The sequence below is a fragment of the Lepidothrix coronata genome, unplaced genomic scaffold (assembly GCF_001604755.1).
Source record: "Lepidothrix coronata isolate B3197 unplaced genomic scaffold, Lepidothrix_coronata-1.0 Scaffold13, whole genome shotgun sequence".
Classification (NCBI taxonomy): Eukaryota; Metazoa; Chordata; class Aves; order Passeriformes; family Pipridae; genus Lepidothrix; species Lepidothrix coronata.
The window spans coordinates 3,709,308-3,725,657 of NW_016690193.1; the positions used below are offsets into that span (position 1 = coordinate 3,709,308).

Below are 16,350 nucleotides of genomic sequence, written 5' to 3' on the forward strand. Positions count from 1 at the left end.
CAGTGCTTCTCCTGCCTTTTTTTTTTGTGACCAAGTCTAGCACGGCATAGGAAAACTAACAAGGTTCAGCATGACTCCTTCCGAAGCCACCTTCAGGACACACCTTCCTTCTGCTGTTGCTATGTCCTCAGCTTTGGGAGCAGAAGTGCTCCCAATCCCCACAGGATGGATAAGGACAGGCCTCACCCATGCATGGCTCTCCTGACATCATGGTCCCTCCTTGGCAAGATGCAAGTACAAACTCCTGAGCAGTGGCAATACACCACAGCTGACACACAAGCCACCTCAGAGTATTATATTACCCAGCAGAGCCGTGCCACTGGTAGTGACTTTAGATGCAGCTGTCTCACTGCTGGATGCCCACGTCCACCACCACTGACAATGCTACACTGCCACACTGGTTTGTTAACCACCAACTTAGATGACAAGAGTAAGGAAAGGAAAACAGCACTCTTTTAAAAGCAAAAAGCATGTGCATATGAAGGAAAGAAACTAATTAGTATTTATCCTGTCTACAGCAAATATACAGGAAAAAATCAGAACTGAGTTGAAGGAAAGGTGACACCGAGAGGAAGGGGGCAAAGAGGTAGAGTGAGTCTATAAATCACAAAGTTGCAGAAGAAACCGGCTACAAAAAACATCAACTTTCCTTCACTGAAGACTTAAAGACAGATCATAACAATCCTTTGGGTCACAACACTCACAAGCAGCACTACAGGCTGGGGTAAGAGTGGCTGTTAAAGCTGCCCAGTGGAAAAGGACCTGTGGAGTGCTGGTTGCCAGCAACTGAACATGAGCCAGCAGCATGCCCAGTTGGCCAAGACGACCAATGGCATCCTGGAGCAGGGATTGTCCCTCTGTACTCAGCCCTGGTGAGGCCGCACCTCAAATCCTGTGTCCGTTTCTGGGTCCCTCATTATGAGAAAGACATGGAGGTGCTGGAGCGTGTCCAGAGAAGGGCAATAGAGCTGGTGAAGGGTCTGGAGCACAAGTCTTATGATGAGCAGCTGAGAGAGCTGGCATTGTTTAGCCTGGAGAAAAGGAGGCTCAGGGAGGATCTTATCGCTCTTTGCACCTACCCAAAAGGAGGTTGTAGCGAAGTGCACATGGGTCTCTTCTCCCAGGTAACAAGCAGTAGGACAAGAGGGAATGAGTTATGTCAAGGGAGGTTTAGATTGGATACTAGGAAAAACTTCTTCACTGATACAGTGGTCAGGCATTGGAATAGGCTCCCCAGGGAAGTAGTGGAATCACCATCAGTGGAAGTGTTCAAAAGGCACTTGTGGACATGGTTTAGTGCTGAACAGGGCAGTGCTGGGTTAATGGCTGGACTCAGTCTTGGAGGTCTTTTCCAACCTTAGTGATTCTATGATTCTCACAGACACTGGTCTAAATAAAGTAGGTCTTTTGTCTTGAGGAAGAAGTATAAAGTCCCTTCTGTCTCTAATTTCTCTTAATTAGCATATGTGACAGGATAACAGGAGGTTAATAAAATTTTTAGTGACATTTTACCCAGGATTGACTGTCACATCACAATCAGCATTTTGGTAAATACATGAGAGGCCTTAGCAGTGCAGCTGGTAGTGCTCTCTAGTGGAGATAAAATAAACTCATTTTGCAGTACTTCAATCACAATTCACTGAAAACATCAATACTGCTATTCAAAGATGAAGAGACAAAAGCTGAACTAATACCTTCAAACACAGATTTCCTAAATATCTACAAAAGGTAAAGATGGGCTTCTTCCTTCACGAGCTCAGCACTTTGCTTCTTATCAACTTACTTCACTATGGGCATACAACATAAGGAAGAAAAGACTAAAGAACATACTTATGCAATTTTTAAAGTGTGCTTTATTATCCATATCCAAAAGCAATACATACTACAGGTAACTACTGCAAAGATTTAAGGTAGCTGGATGATAAACTAGAAGACAGATGAAGTGGAGCCCCTCTAGGGTACTCCTCTACTACTACTATCACAGTTGATGGAGGCAGGTTTTTTTATTATAAAATTTTTTATCAGGAGTCAAGGAAGCCAAAGAGCTAGCTAAGAACTCTGACCCACACATGCATTTTTGAGTGCAACATTTTGGTGACAAAATGAAAGAGTACCCTTATCACACTGCCAGGGGCTTAAGATCTCAGCTGCATATTTGAGTTAGTGGTGCTGCCTCTTCCTTTTTATTTTGAAGGAGAAAATGAGACTGGTGAATAGCTCCTTTGGGATGACTGAAATTTGGGATCAAAGTGGATGCTAATAATCAGAGTTGGTAACACAGAACAGAATGGGAATGTTGATATGATCTTTCTTGATTTCAAATAGAGCAATAGAAGTTCTAAATCCCAGTTACGTCCTCAGTTCTTTCTGTGCAGCCTGTAAACCCTCAAATCAAAACTTAAAGAATATTTTCAATGCAACCTGAACTTATTCTTCATGGTTACATAAGTTCAATCCTACTAAAAAAAACTTCCAGTTGGCAACTTCCAGACAAGGAGGAAATTATTTCAGCAATTTACCAGTAACATAAAGAAAACAAATGGGTGCCATAGCATACATACAAAGCTCCAGCGAGAAAAATCTCAAGTCAAGTTTACAAAGGTACCAAAATTTAAGCTATGGTCACCATGAAAGATTAAGAGTTATTTGTGCATTTTCATCACCGTCTACAGAGACAATCATAAAGTGGTAAGTCAATGAATTAAACTTGTCCTGTTTGAAAGATGGAAATGATTTAGCAGATCTGTGAATGCCAGTGTATGTGATTAGGATGGCTTTGGTGAAAACACTAAGCAACAAAACAGCCTACACATTAGTTTGTGTATTTTCTTCATTTTCTTTAAGGAAGTTTCAACGGCATCCCTGAGGTCTCTGCCTAATCGGTTAACTGAAGGAGAAGGAAGAAGCAATTGTATGCAACCTCACACAAAGAAATACAAAACATTACTAGGCCATTAACAGAGTATTTAATGTTGATCTTTTGGTCCAATCAAGGGCTCATTCCCCTAGGATCTGTCTGAAACTACCATAATGATATCTTGTCTGTAAAGAATTTTTCATTTTCTTTTAATTTTTTATAAACATTGGAATAACCAACTTTTCAGGATGCAATAGTTCTCATGAGTAATTCATGATAACCCCAAATGGTTCCAACCCAGTGAATCAAGCTACTTGCACATCAATTCTGTTTTGCAATTGGGAGAGAGTAAACAAAATCAGCAAGGTATTTTTTCAATTATGCTTTCAGAGACCTAGGCCCAGCTTCCCTGGTAGGGCTAATCAGTGTAATATTATCTTCTCTCAGACTAAAGAAAAACTACTGTGTGGGGAAATAATTATTACTGACCTTGTACATCAGTCTTTTAATGGCTTACCTGCCACTAAAATAACAAAGTTAGATGAACTTATTCTCTGTTATTGTTCTAAGGCAGTACTCTCCATACCTATTTTCAGACAATGATTTACAAAGAAAACTCAAAGAGCAACAGAGATGCAGACATATGCACAAAGGCTGCTCAATTTACAGCAGTGGGAATCTGCAATGTCAGAAGAGGTAAGATGCCAAATTTTCTACAGAAACAGCTGAAGAACCAAGCAATCAACCTCTGATACAAAGGAGGGTTTGCAATTTTATTTTCTGCTCGGTTTAGTTTGCATAAGATTAAAGAACGGTGTGTCAAAGGAACTCCTAATAGTCCCTAGGGTTTTCCAAATTCTTTGAACAATTTAATTTTAGCACCAGGTATGGAAAACTAGAGATTCTGTTTATTTACCTTGTAGCAGCAGCCAGAATAAATTTCACCTGAATAAATTTTGCTTTCTAGCAAGGAGAATATCACTAAAGTAGATAAACATCGAGAAATTCCTTTGCATGGTTTCAGATAAGAGTTTGTATCAAAGGCATCTAACATTTATTATATATTCATATGGATATGTGAGACACAAAAATTGTGAGACACACAAACAGAGTAAGTACTCTGGTCTACAGCACCATACCTGTCATTCTATTGCATATCCAGAATCACAGTGGAACCCTCTGAATCAGCTGGTCCATTCACATATATATGAAAAAAAATATAATTTCTCACACATGCAAACTCAGCTGATCAAGGCCTTCATTATTGTAAGAGTGAATTACCACAAGGTACTAGATAGGAAGACAATTCTTCAGATACCTTTGAAGCCACTCTCAGATGAAAACATGTCTCAGATTCTCAGTAATTTGCATACAGCCACATCGGATTTTGTGCTATACTCTAGTAAACAGAGATACTCAGATTAATAGTTAAATCTGTGCTTGCATCCAGATTCACATGCAGCATTGTTAAATCATCCTGCAAGATCTTTCAATTCTATGGCCATCTGAATATTTTCACAATACTAGTATTTAAACAGGAAAATATTGCATTCATTCCATTTATCCTCCTATCCTAACTGGTTACAAATCTATTTTTTATAATCCATGCCAACAATATCCAATAGTTTGAGGTATGATATTATCAGTATAGTATTAAATTCCAATCTCACAAAAAAATCCACCAAAAATTAAAAAAGAAGAAAAAGAAAAGGCAGTATAAGAATTAGCAAAGTCAGTAAGTCCAAAATAAGAAACGACAAAAGACTCTAAAGATGGCACCTTTCAAAATAAGGATTTTATCAGTAACTTTATTCCTCACAACCAAGACCTAATTATCATTTTCAGCTTGGTTATCAAATCAAGTTTGGCCCATGCAATAAAATTCTATCTAACTAGTAAGAAAGAATAATGGAAGCATTTATTAGAGAAGGAAGGGCTGTTTGCTTTATACTTCCCATTTGTTTGCTAACAAAACATTCTGACTTTATAAAATAGCAGCAGTCAGAATGAACAAACAGAAAACTTAAATGGGATACAGTACTCTCTCCCAGTAAGCATCACTTCAATAGTGAAGCACAAAAAGCTTAAAAATGAAACTGGCTTTAAATTGACCAATCTTGTTAAAAAAAGGAGACTGTCTTTGCTAAAAGAAGTCTACTTTAACAATCTAATCTGAGGAATATTTCCTTCCAAAAATCTGCATGTCCTTTATAACAATTCCCAAACTTGAAAAGAAGAAAAAAAGTCAATCCTGTCTAATGGCATACTGCATGCTAGACTCTCCTGCTGGCTGCTGTTCAAAAGACTATGAGGGTATTCAAAGAGCAACAAAACCTAAACTTTGAAGAAACAATATATAGACCAGCTGACAAGCACCAGAAGCAGATTCAGGAGCTCCAGACACCAATGTCCACCAAGACAGGGTTCCTGTAGCTCTGCTTCTGCTCATGTTCAAGGACTGTAATTCAACCCACACAAAGCAGAAGGATCCGATTCCTTCATGCAGTGGTAACAGGAGCATCTGTAACATGTACTATTTTTAGAAGCAACTAGTTCCCCACCAGCTGAGAGGAATGAGGAGCTGGCATCCAGAACACCAATCTGCCTGCTAGTTACTGCTCTATCTGACCCGCAGGGATGTGCCAAACTCCCCCTGCCCTTGACAACTACCTAGAACATGGAGTCAATTGAGACAAGCTTCCTAGAGCCATTTTTTGCCTCTTCAAAATCTTGCTTCAAGATCTCCTGGATGCTCATGACTGTTTTTGCAGCCCAGCAACAGGGGTTTTTTTCCAGTCCCAGGCAGCCAATGTTTTGTGGATTACACTCTGAGGATATCTCCAAGCTTCTCTTTGCAGCCCACAGGCTTGAGCATTTTGTAGACAGCTCAAGGCTTTGATTGTATCACATTTCGGCAGGTACCAAACCCAAAATTTAGCTCTCTAGTTCATATACACATGCTTAATCCTGTTCAGAACTTCAAAACTTCTTTCCAACTATTTTAACCCATAGGAAGATGCATCTATCTGAGCACCAAATGATTCCCAGGCTTTTATATCTACCCCTAAGAGCTTAGTACCATTATTCTTATCTAAAATGTACAATGGAAATCAGAGTAAACCACTACTTCATTAAATGATAATTCTAGTATGAGAAACTGTCAAGCATTAAAAATTAGGATATCTTCTTGGCTGTTTTGTGCTATTCATTTCAGACACAGGAACCAAGCAACATTTTCAAAAAAATTATGAATGAATGGTCTACCTTACAGATTCTCATCTGTAAGGCCAGTCTCATACTCAAAAGAAGAAAGGTAAATCCTAACATCTTCTCTCAGAACCATTTTGATAGTTTCCTCAGAGTACCATGAAACTTTAATGTCTATGTGTCACACACTGAGAAAGGCAAACACGGAGCCATTCAAGAGCCCCATCTTATTTTTAGCGTAACTATTGCCCATAGGGCACTGTAGAGACAGTTTTTTCCTCTCTCTGCCTTCAACCCCTCAAATAAATCCCCTCTATTGGATTATGGATTAATGCAGCAACTATAGCAGTAAGCTGTTTCCGTTGAGAGTGAAAAAACATAAGATGTGTACCATTAAGCAGAGTTACATTCATTTGGAGTTTGTCACTCTGTCTTGGACATTGCATGCACTCCAGGAGAACAATATTTATATTTCATTATGTGTTTTGAACATCATCAACAGGACAGACATTTAGCACCTGCTTAAACGCTCCCACAACACTTAATACAAACCCCCATTTTCCTTAAAGTATCTAATGTCTGGTAAAACTAACAGCAACTCATTTTAAGCCACTGCTCCCATTAAACAATTAATAGTTATACATATGTTAAAGAACACATCAACTAACTATGTAAATTACGGACTGCCATTTCAATGCAGAATGGTGAACTACTAATGCTGTTTCTTTTCTACAAAGAAATAAAACTATTATTATACTAGCATCACAGACTGTGATCCTCTGAAACAATACAAACACTTAAAATATGAGCTCTAATTTCATCTGGGTTACATTAATTAATATGAGGGGGCTGAAATCTTGTGGAATGAAGAGAGACTTTTCTAGGAAGATGGCAAAAGTTAAAAGGCCTTTGCCATTAGAGGAGGGTAGAATAGACAATTACTATTTATATGTGATATATGAAGATTTAAAGGAGTGGGAAAGTTTATGCCATTCCCTCTCCTGAGGCCATAATAGGCTGTATAATCCCACACTTAAAGACCCAGATTTGTCCTCTGAAGGCTCCATTAGGCCCACGTTGATTAAACTCCAACTACCCAGTTCCTCTTCATACCTTGCTTATCTGAAAGAATAGGGTGGTTAGGTCTTTTCTCATTTTAGATGTGTGTTCACTTGGGTGCTCAGCAGTTATTTGCTTTCCCTCCCTTTACTCCCATAACAACATTTGGTGAACTGTATTGAGTACATTACATTCTGGTGTGTGAACATGTAAGACCCAAAGATTTTGTTGATTTTAGTGGGAAGGAGAGCAAACATTTACCATAGGATGGTGAGGACTCATTGGCAAACGTTCCATTTGTTGCTCTGCAAGGCCTGGTACTATGTGATGAAAATTCACCTAAAAAAAGTTTGGCTCTGTTCATGAGTTTGATGTTAGGGGATTATTAGAAAGCTAGGGAAAAGTGTTGTAGAGAGATTTCTTCCACATAGCATTTCCCACTATAGTTGGTAACGTTTAATCATTTTCTGTATAGATTCCAAGCCACTATAGGGATTTTTCATGTTGTATTGCAGCCAGTTCATGCTTGATATTCAATAATTTTACTATTTCTCTAGAGGAGTAGTGTTCTGAGGTATATTTTGAAAGATGAATATCAAATGCACTCTCCTTATTGCAGATGCAGTGATACCTAAAAGCTAAACAGTACACATTTAATTGTATGTTGCAGATGGTTGCTCATTTTAAAACAAAAAAGCAGATGTTGGTTGTGTCTTCTTTCTTCAATACATGCAGTTTGTTGCCTGCCAGTTGATATTGAGATGGATGTTTAGGAAGTTGATATTGATGAAGAAATGCATAATGAAAAAGCTAACTGCAGCACAGCTCTAGCTAGCTAAAATTCTGCAATTTGTTTTTTTGCTTTACCTTTACTTAATCTATCTTTCCAATGAAAACTGCACCAGAACTGCCAGTTTTCTTTTACATGTACAGCTGCCATCAGTTGCCATCACATACTCAAGTTACAGATGGGTGCACAGTCATTATAATATCAACACAACTTCAAAAACAGTTCCTCAACAGCGGGCTGTTAAAAGGCAAGTTTCCATATAGTAGTATAAAGTCTTAAAAAGTATTATTTAAAGCCACACAACCTCTTCAGTTCCATCACCCATAAGGATACTTTGGACATAAAGAATTTACAAGTTTGTTGAATTGCGTTTAGTCAGCTGCTGCCATGTTGACTACTTTTACAGTATTTTTATAGTAATCATTATACTGTCAAAAACTTCAGATACCTTGATTGATTCTAAGCAATTCTGAGGACATAAATCACCTTTAAAATTTGTATATTGGGAAACTAAGGAACAGACTCATCAGCAAGTACAGAATTTCTGAGGAACATCTTTGAGTATCTGGCAGATGGGGTGGTAACACGACCTCTGGAAGAGGCAGCTCCTTTAAAAATCAGGGTTGACTCAAGTAAATTTTAGATTAACAAAGGAAAACCAAATATTTTAAAGAGGTATAAAACTACTGAAACAACAAAATGTAAAACAAGGGTGGAAGGGCAGAACTGGACAAGCAAGGGGGTAGAGGGAAAAAACGCAGCCAGAAGATAGGGAGACAGTACCAAGAATGCACTGGAGAGCAAACAAACCTCCTAAAACATTCTGGATGACCACAGAGAGAAAGAGGAAAAGCAGGGAAGGCAGCAACCAAAATAGATCAGGAAGAAGACACTGCATACAGTGCCAAGCCAATATCCCACCCATCTCCTCATGGGAAGGGGAAATGAAAAAATGCGCTTTGTTCTTCTCTAAGTTTCCTCCATGCAAATTTTACATTAATGACATATCGATGCTATAGGTTTCAGGGAGAAAAAAAAAAAACAACAAACTAAAAAACAGTCAAAAGGTACTTCCTTTAAATAGTACTGTTGAACTATAGCTGTTAACCAGAGCACAATGGCAACTAAGCTCCACTCTGAACAGGCTCAGCAATACAGTCTGAACACATACTGTGTGCTGCTATTCCTCACTGTGTTCTTATGCAAGCTCGCTTAATCTCATTCCTAATCTCAAACACAAGTTTATAGTGAACAACTGTCTCAAAAATAGAATCTAGATAAATTTATACAAGGACAGCTTCATTGCTTGTCACAGTTTTCCCCAACAAATTGTTACAGGGAAAACTTGCTTTTCCTGAGGAATTAGGAGCGCAGCAGGGTACAAAACTGCTCCATGAGAAAAACAGTAATTCAAACACTTTATAGTAACACAAATAAAGTTACCACTGTTAACTAGGCCCAGCAACCATAACCACCAAGCATACAACACAATACCTACAACAGAACTCAAAATATAACTAAAGTGTAAAATATATTCCAGCAGCTGCTCCCACCAAATGACAAGTGCAAATCTGCAAGCCAGAAACCAGCCAGCTACAGAACATCCACGCTGCACTATACTGCCCCATCCTTAAAAAAAAAATACTTGCAGAGAATGATAAATTGCTCTTATTAAAAAGAAAGTCCCTAATCCTTTTAATCATGATTATAACTTCACATGTTATGCCATGGCAAATCTATCTGAATCCCCCACTTAAACAGTAACACTATTATTCCTGTTACAGGAGGATGCTCATCTTTTACGAGCAAAATAAAAAGTTTTTTAAGCCAGTTGATAACTCTAAAAATGGGCTAGTAGATTGCAACATCATCCCTCCTGATTTAGAATCCTTCCATTACACAGACATCAACTTTGAGAAATAATTATTATCATTAGCAAAAGTCTAGAGCATCTAAGAAATTTCTTCTGCGTCTTAAGCACCTAGCCAGAGGGGGAAAATAAAACTATTTGCTCATTTAACTAAATTCTTAGGAAGTAATTCAAGAAATAAAATAAGGTCACTTAATTCAACCAAAGGCTATGGTTAAGTCATGTGTGTTAATCACTTAATAAAACAAGTCAGCCAGTCAATAGTAAAAAAAAATTTTTTGAAGACTAATACACTTCTCATTCAGAACTAAATGAGCGCCTACTTAATATGTTTCCTTACAGTTACAGTATAAATACCTTCTTTCTTTACACACAGGTTCCATGAAAAACAGCCTTGAGAAAGTCAGTCCTGCCTTTTCTTATTTCAGGTGGTTCACTATACTGAGCCACCTAGCAAGAAAAGCAGCAGGAGAGGTACACGATCTCTTGATTTTTACATTGCTGAACTCAAGACACAGTACTGCATTGCTCTTTTCCCCGCACGCTCTCCTTCTTCACAAAAAACTTTTTATTGTGCTTTAACAGAAGGTCAATGGCTATCACTTCTCTACTCTAGCACAATGGTGAATTGAAACAAGAACCCATAGCTGTTTGGACCGACAAAGCAACCAGTATGTCTAAGCCAATAAAGCGATTTGTTCATTAAAGCTACTTATAAAGCAACCTTTTGTTAGTCTATGAAACATCAGAAACCTCATAGAATGCATTTAACTATGGTTTCTTAAAAATCACCAACTCAAAAGTTCTAAAATCTGTTAACTTCTCCACTTCCTTAAACTGACAATAAAAAAACCTTAGCACTGACTTTTTAAAACACAGCAAGTACGGTGCAAACTTTTATGCCTATTCATCAAAAGTTTAGGGCTCTTGGTGAAGGGATTCCCCCTGACAAAAGTTCAAATTTATCTTACCAATGACATGCAAAGCTTCCTGTGCAACACTGACAACCTGTAATAATGAGACCAGCACAATCTTGTACAACAACAACAAAATCACTCAATGGATGCACCTAGTTTGGACCCAAAGATTCATTCGGATTTGACAAAAGAAATAAGAAGAGTTGTAGTGAGCAAAGGTCAAAATGCTGTAAGCACCTATGTCCATTGCTTTCAATTAAACTGAACCTGATTCCCAGTGCTCAGTGTTGCTGTGTAGGGTGGCTGTTGTAACTATTCTCAGTAACTAGCTTTAACATGACTATGGCCACAAACTTCCTCCAAACAACGTCAGTATTTTTACGTTAATAATTTTAGCCACGCAATATCGGCAATCCTTGAAAGAATTAAAATTAAGTCACCTCCCTTACTCACAATTTCTAGACTTACTTTGTTAACAGGTCAGCTTCATTATTCTCTGACTCTAGACTGGGCCATTAAAAAGACAAAAAAAAAAAAGCCAAGCAAATATTTCCTCTAAACCACTATATTTGTGAAAGACAATTTTACCAACAGTAACAATACAAGTATTGAAGCTGCATAACATGTTGACATAGACAATAAATAAAAACACTATCTGAGGGGAAAAGTGTATAGAGTCTATTACTCATATTTAACAGAGAAACACCTCTTGTCCTAGTGGTAAACCAATGTAGAAGCAATCTGAAATCATTCTTCTGCTGTCAGTTCTAATATGCTTCTTTTTGTCAAGCACAGTGCAACTACAAGATTTTTTATATGCACAATGACCCAAGCAAAAATAAATAAGCAAGTTTCAACCTTACTACTGCAACTTTTCTGGGACAAGATTGCCATTTGTCACACTGGATGTAGCATTTGCATTCTCAGTTAAAGTTCTTGTAATAGAACGAATGGTAAAATATTTGTCCCCACTCAGATATTTACAGTCAGCCAATTCCTATCTTTTGCTGTTCAGAAAAAAATAATCTGTATTTACAAAATAAACAAGTCTGCTTTTTAGGACAGTGATAGCATCCCTCCCTCTACACTGTGACTCTCACTATCAAGCCATGAGATTATATCCTCCTTCTGGAATTAAGTGCTTATTCTAACAATAACTCTTTCAATAGCATGTGAAACTATTCAACTAAACTGTTGTCAAGCAGCCTGACAAGGCACAAAAAAAACAACTGATAGCTGAAAGGAGTCTTACAACAAGTTTTGCAGACTTCCTAGCTACTGCCAAACAAATAGTTAATGAATGAGTAGTCAAGAGGCAAACAAACTACCATTAAACTTCATAGCAAAAACAGGCAGGTAATCTTATTGAATTGTAAAGTTTTTACCATCTTCTAAGGTTTTCACTTAAAGCTTTTCTTGGACTTTGGAGTCTTTTGCCTACTATTGCACCACTGACATGTGCTGGCAAAGAAAACAGCAGTACAATAACTATTGCAAAGACATTAATTCTAAAGAGAGTTACACAATGCTTTTCCTACATCCTCCTTCAGAGAGAATATACATTACTTCCAAACAGCAATTTGAAATAAGTGTAAACATAATGCTTTCCTAATTAAGTTCTGATGTCACACTTTGCTAATTTTCCCTGCTGATACCTGACCAGGTATTTCAACAATTTTACAGTCAAATATTCAGCTAGGCTTAAGAAGAGTCATACAAGAATAAGGCCTCCCTAACACAGTATACTGCCTGATATTTGTGATCAACTGCACTTCTCAGTTTGCTTACCTTCCAAAATTAATCCTCTGCTTCAGTTCAATTCTACTCCTCTCAGAGTACAAAGTCAGTGGTATTTATGTTCCTAAATGACTTAAGCGTACTTGAAAAATCCTGCTCTTCAGAGATTAACTTCTTGCTCTTCAAAGTAAATAAATAAAGGCTTAGACTAATGAAAAGTTCAGGGTACTTTTTAGATTGTATTATCAATAGAAAACTGACAATGCATTCTTTTCTGAGGCAACAAAAGCACATCACTAAGAAGTTTGACAAATTTACACATGTAGCAAACATTATGCAGACATTTTGCTTTTTACAGGTATTCTTATGACCAAACCTAAGCAACAGCAGGATCAGACCTGGATTTCATTTATCTTCACCTGTACTCCACAAGAACTAACATGATAGCCTATCACTAGTGGCAACAGAAAATTAAACACTGAGTTAAAATGCATCACAAGTATCTTTGGAATTTTCCTCCATGATAGCAATCAATTTGACACTAAAATAAATCTTTAAAAAATTCTAAAAGCCTTTGATTATTATTTAAATAATAACTTAAATAATTTAAATAACTAGTATTTTAAACAAACACTCTAAGTTACATGCCTTTAACACCTTACTAAGACTTCAAGATGTAGTTTGCAGAATCTATTTCTTATACATTTTTATAAGTGTATAAGAAGTAGATCCTATAATCTATTTTTACAGATTCATATCACTATACAGAATCTATTGTTATAGATCTTCTACAAATCACCTAATTAAATAAAGGCTTTAGAGGCATAAAGAAAACAAATAAGAAGTAAATTTACTTTTCCTCATAAAAGTACTCACATAATTAAAAAATGGAAGTTGACAATGCACTATTAACACATCAGACGGAAAGACAACTTCAATTACAAGAGTTGAATTTTTGTTTGCTCTGCGTGGTTGCAACAGTTGTAATGCTAACATGGGAAACTTGCTATTTATCATTTCAGATAGATCCTAGTGTTTCTTTATTATTTTCTCATGATCCATATCATCAATACTGAAACTTCAGAGTTGCTAAGCTGATGTTCTAACCACATTAAAAGATGACCACAGGAACAACTATACAAGAATTGCCATTTCCTGGGGACACAAATGAGAATTCCTCATCCTTACTTTAGTACCCATCATTTTCACAAGGTCAAGCAATTCTTCAGAAAACATCCCCCCTACAGCCTGAACTTCAGTTGCACTAGCCATTCCAAGGGTTGACTTCAATCCTGAAACACAAGTAAGCACTGGTGCCCAAATGGCATCTCTACATTTCTACAAGAAAAAAAAAATCGCATAGTGAAGAAGTATCTGTCGTCTTACAGATGCATGCTGTTTCAGCAAAAACGACTTAAATATAGAAGAACTGGGACCTGAAAAATGGTCTTTTTTGGAACAAAGAGCCCCATTTCAAGGGACTATGCCAGAGGCAAGTGACATAAAAAGCAAAGGAAAGTAGCTGACTGTTCACTGCCCCTTGCAACACAAACACTAGGCAGCAGTTAATGAAGCTAGTTGGAGTCACCTTCAAAACATGACTGACTCTTCAGGCAATATCTAGCAGACCTCTGGAATTTGTTGCAAAAGGATGCAATGGAGATGAAAAATTTACAAGGGTTCAAGGAGAAATTGTACAACTTCTCAGAAGAGAAATCATTCAAGAGCTTCTGAATAAACAGAAACAATCTCTGGCTCAGAGATTCCATAAGCTGAAATTAGGCAGAGAGCAAGCATGAAACAAAAAGCATCTAACACTTATCTTATTCTCAGTGTTCTCCACGCACATGTGTTCACTAAGACATGTTTTTCAGATGGGTCATGTGAAGAATTAGGGAACTTCTGGGTTCCTGGACACGATTTTCTCTTTTATGGTTATGAGACACAAGATACTAAGCTAGAAAGAACACACGCCAGTGTGATACAGTAGGGAAATTCTTCAGATTTAAATAACACAATTTAAAACAAAACATACCAACTAAAATGTATAAAAAGTATTTTAATTTTTGGATACCTCTCCCAAAACTGCCAGCTTGATATAATATAATACACTAAAATGTTTTAATGAGCTTGACCTTTAATTCAAAATATCAGTTACAAAATCATATCTCTACTGGAATAACGTGACTGGTTATTCTCCACTAAAATGTGTACAGCAGTTTCATGGCTTTGCCTCCTAGACACTATGTCTGCACAAGCTCTTACTGGGCAACAGAATGGTCTACTACCAAAGAGTTCCAGCTGTCATTTTTCTTCTCAGAAAACCTAAATTACTGACTCCAGGTTTTGTTTGCAAGTTGTTTTCCTTCCTGCAAACAGATTTAAAAAAAAAAAAACAAAACCACACAACAGTGGAAAGACACGTCACAGACATCAGCCTGTTCACTAATTAGGGAGACATCTATATGCCTGTTTCTTCCCTTTCCACAGCACATCTCACAGTGTTCCTACCATTTGAATTCAAGATCCCCAAGATCTTACACTACTTTCCAAGTGCAAGAAAGACTACCTAAGCGCAAAAGTTTCTTCGCTGCCATCACTCCATTACACAATTTGGGGGAGTGGAACAGAGCTAACAAACCTAAACCGTTAACAACTCAACCGGAAAAAATATGGTACTTTTGCATTTTCTCATTTTATTAGCAGAAATCAGACTTGAGTGATTCCACAGCAGCAAGAGAAAAAAAATTATTTATAAATAATAAAAAAATTATAGTAACCTCCTACTAAAAACACCTACTATTACAATGTGAGAAAACACAGTACTTACCTACATTTGAAAGAGCCAGTGAATATGATTTAGCGTGTTACAAACAAATAAGCCTTTCATGCATCAGCAAGCTAGCTGAAACAATTGTTTAAAGAATACTATTGTAAAACATATGCAGGTGGATATCAGAGAACATAAACAGCATAGTTTCTGGAAAGGAAACTATGCTTTTTTAGGCTAGTAGAATTGTATAACAACAACAGTGAACTAAGGAGAAATCACTGAAAAAATTACTTTCAAAAAGCCTCCCCCAAAGTCTCAAAAGGCCATTAAGTAAAATTAATATTGGTGTTTGGAGAAAACATTATTTGGGTTTACATGCCAACAACAAAGCATCAAAAGAAAAAGCATTAAGTGGTCTGTTAATGTGCAGAAGAGTTAACAGCATAAGGCTACACTTCTGCGCTAGAACTACATCACATATTCCCCAATGACCCAAAAAGCAAAAAGTGGCAAAACTCATTCACTTGAGAACTATTAAGTTTAAGACAAGAGAATGAACCTTAAGAATTTCACATAGTCTAACTAGGCTAGGTAAAATGGGAAATACATGACAGACAAAAAGAACAATCAACAGCGTATTACATGTCACGGTGAATATTTTACTCATCCACTTCCTGGATTTTAACAACAAATTCAGAAAGAATTCACTCTGGATAGTCCATAGAAGAATAATATTCAGCTAAAAAAAATTCTTAGGATGTATACTAAATGTTTTGGAGAATATTGGTACATTACAAACTGAACAGCATTTTAAATAGGCACTTTGTAAATATATAACACTCCTAAGCAGGCACACAGTAAAAAAAAAATGGTTTAAAATGCTAATTAAACTAAAACAGTTCCAAAAAAGGTGAAATTTTATAACAGGCATCTTAAAAGATATGCCAAAAAGCGTCAGAAGGATCAGGTATGTTAAGTGCAACAGACACGCAGATTGGAAAGGTAAAGGAAAAAGGAAAAGGAAAAAAAACACTAAGAACATTAATTTCAACTGGAGTTTTATAACAATAAGAATATATTCAACTAAACTATAGAGTTAAAACATCACAAATAACAGAAGACATTACTATGAAATTCATA

At 37.0% G+C, this 16,350-nt stretch overlaps 1 protein-coding gene across 1 annotated transcript in view; it reads right to left on the bottom strand.

Moving 5' to 3' along the window:
* The window catches only part of FBXW7 (F-box and WD repeat domain containing 7), a 168,217-nt gene extending 155,713 nt beyond the window's left edge, over positions 1 to 12,504 (bottom strand). The window contains exon 1 of the mRNA XM_017805941.1: positions 12,489 to 12,504. The gene's annotated coding sequence lies outside the window, so the exon portion shown is untranslated. The remainder of the gene's footprint in view (positions 1 to 12,488) is intronic.
* Positions 12,505 to 16,350: the final 3,846 nt, after the last annotated feature.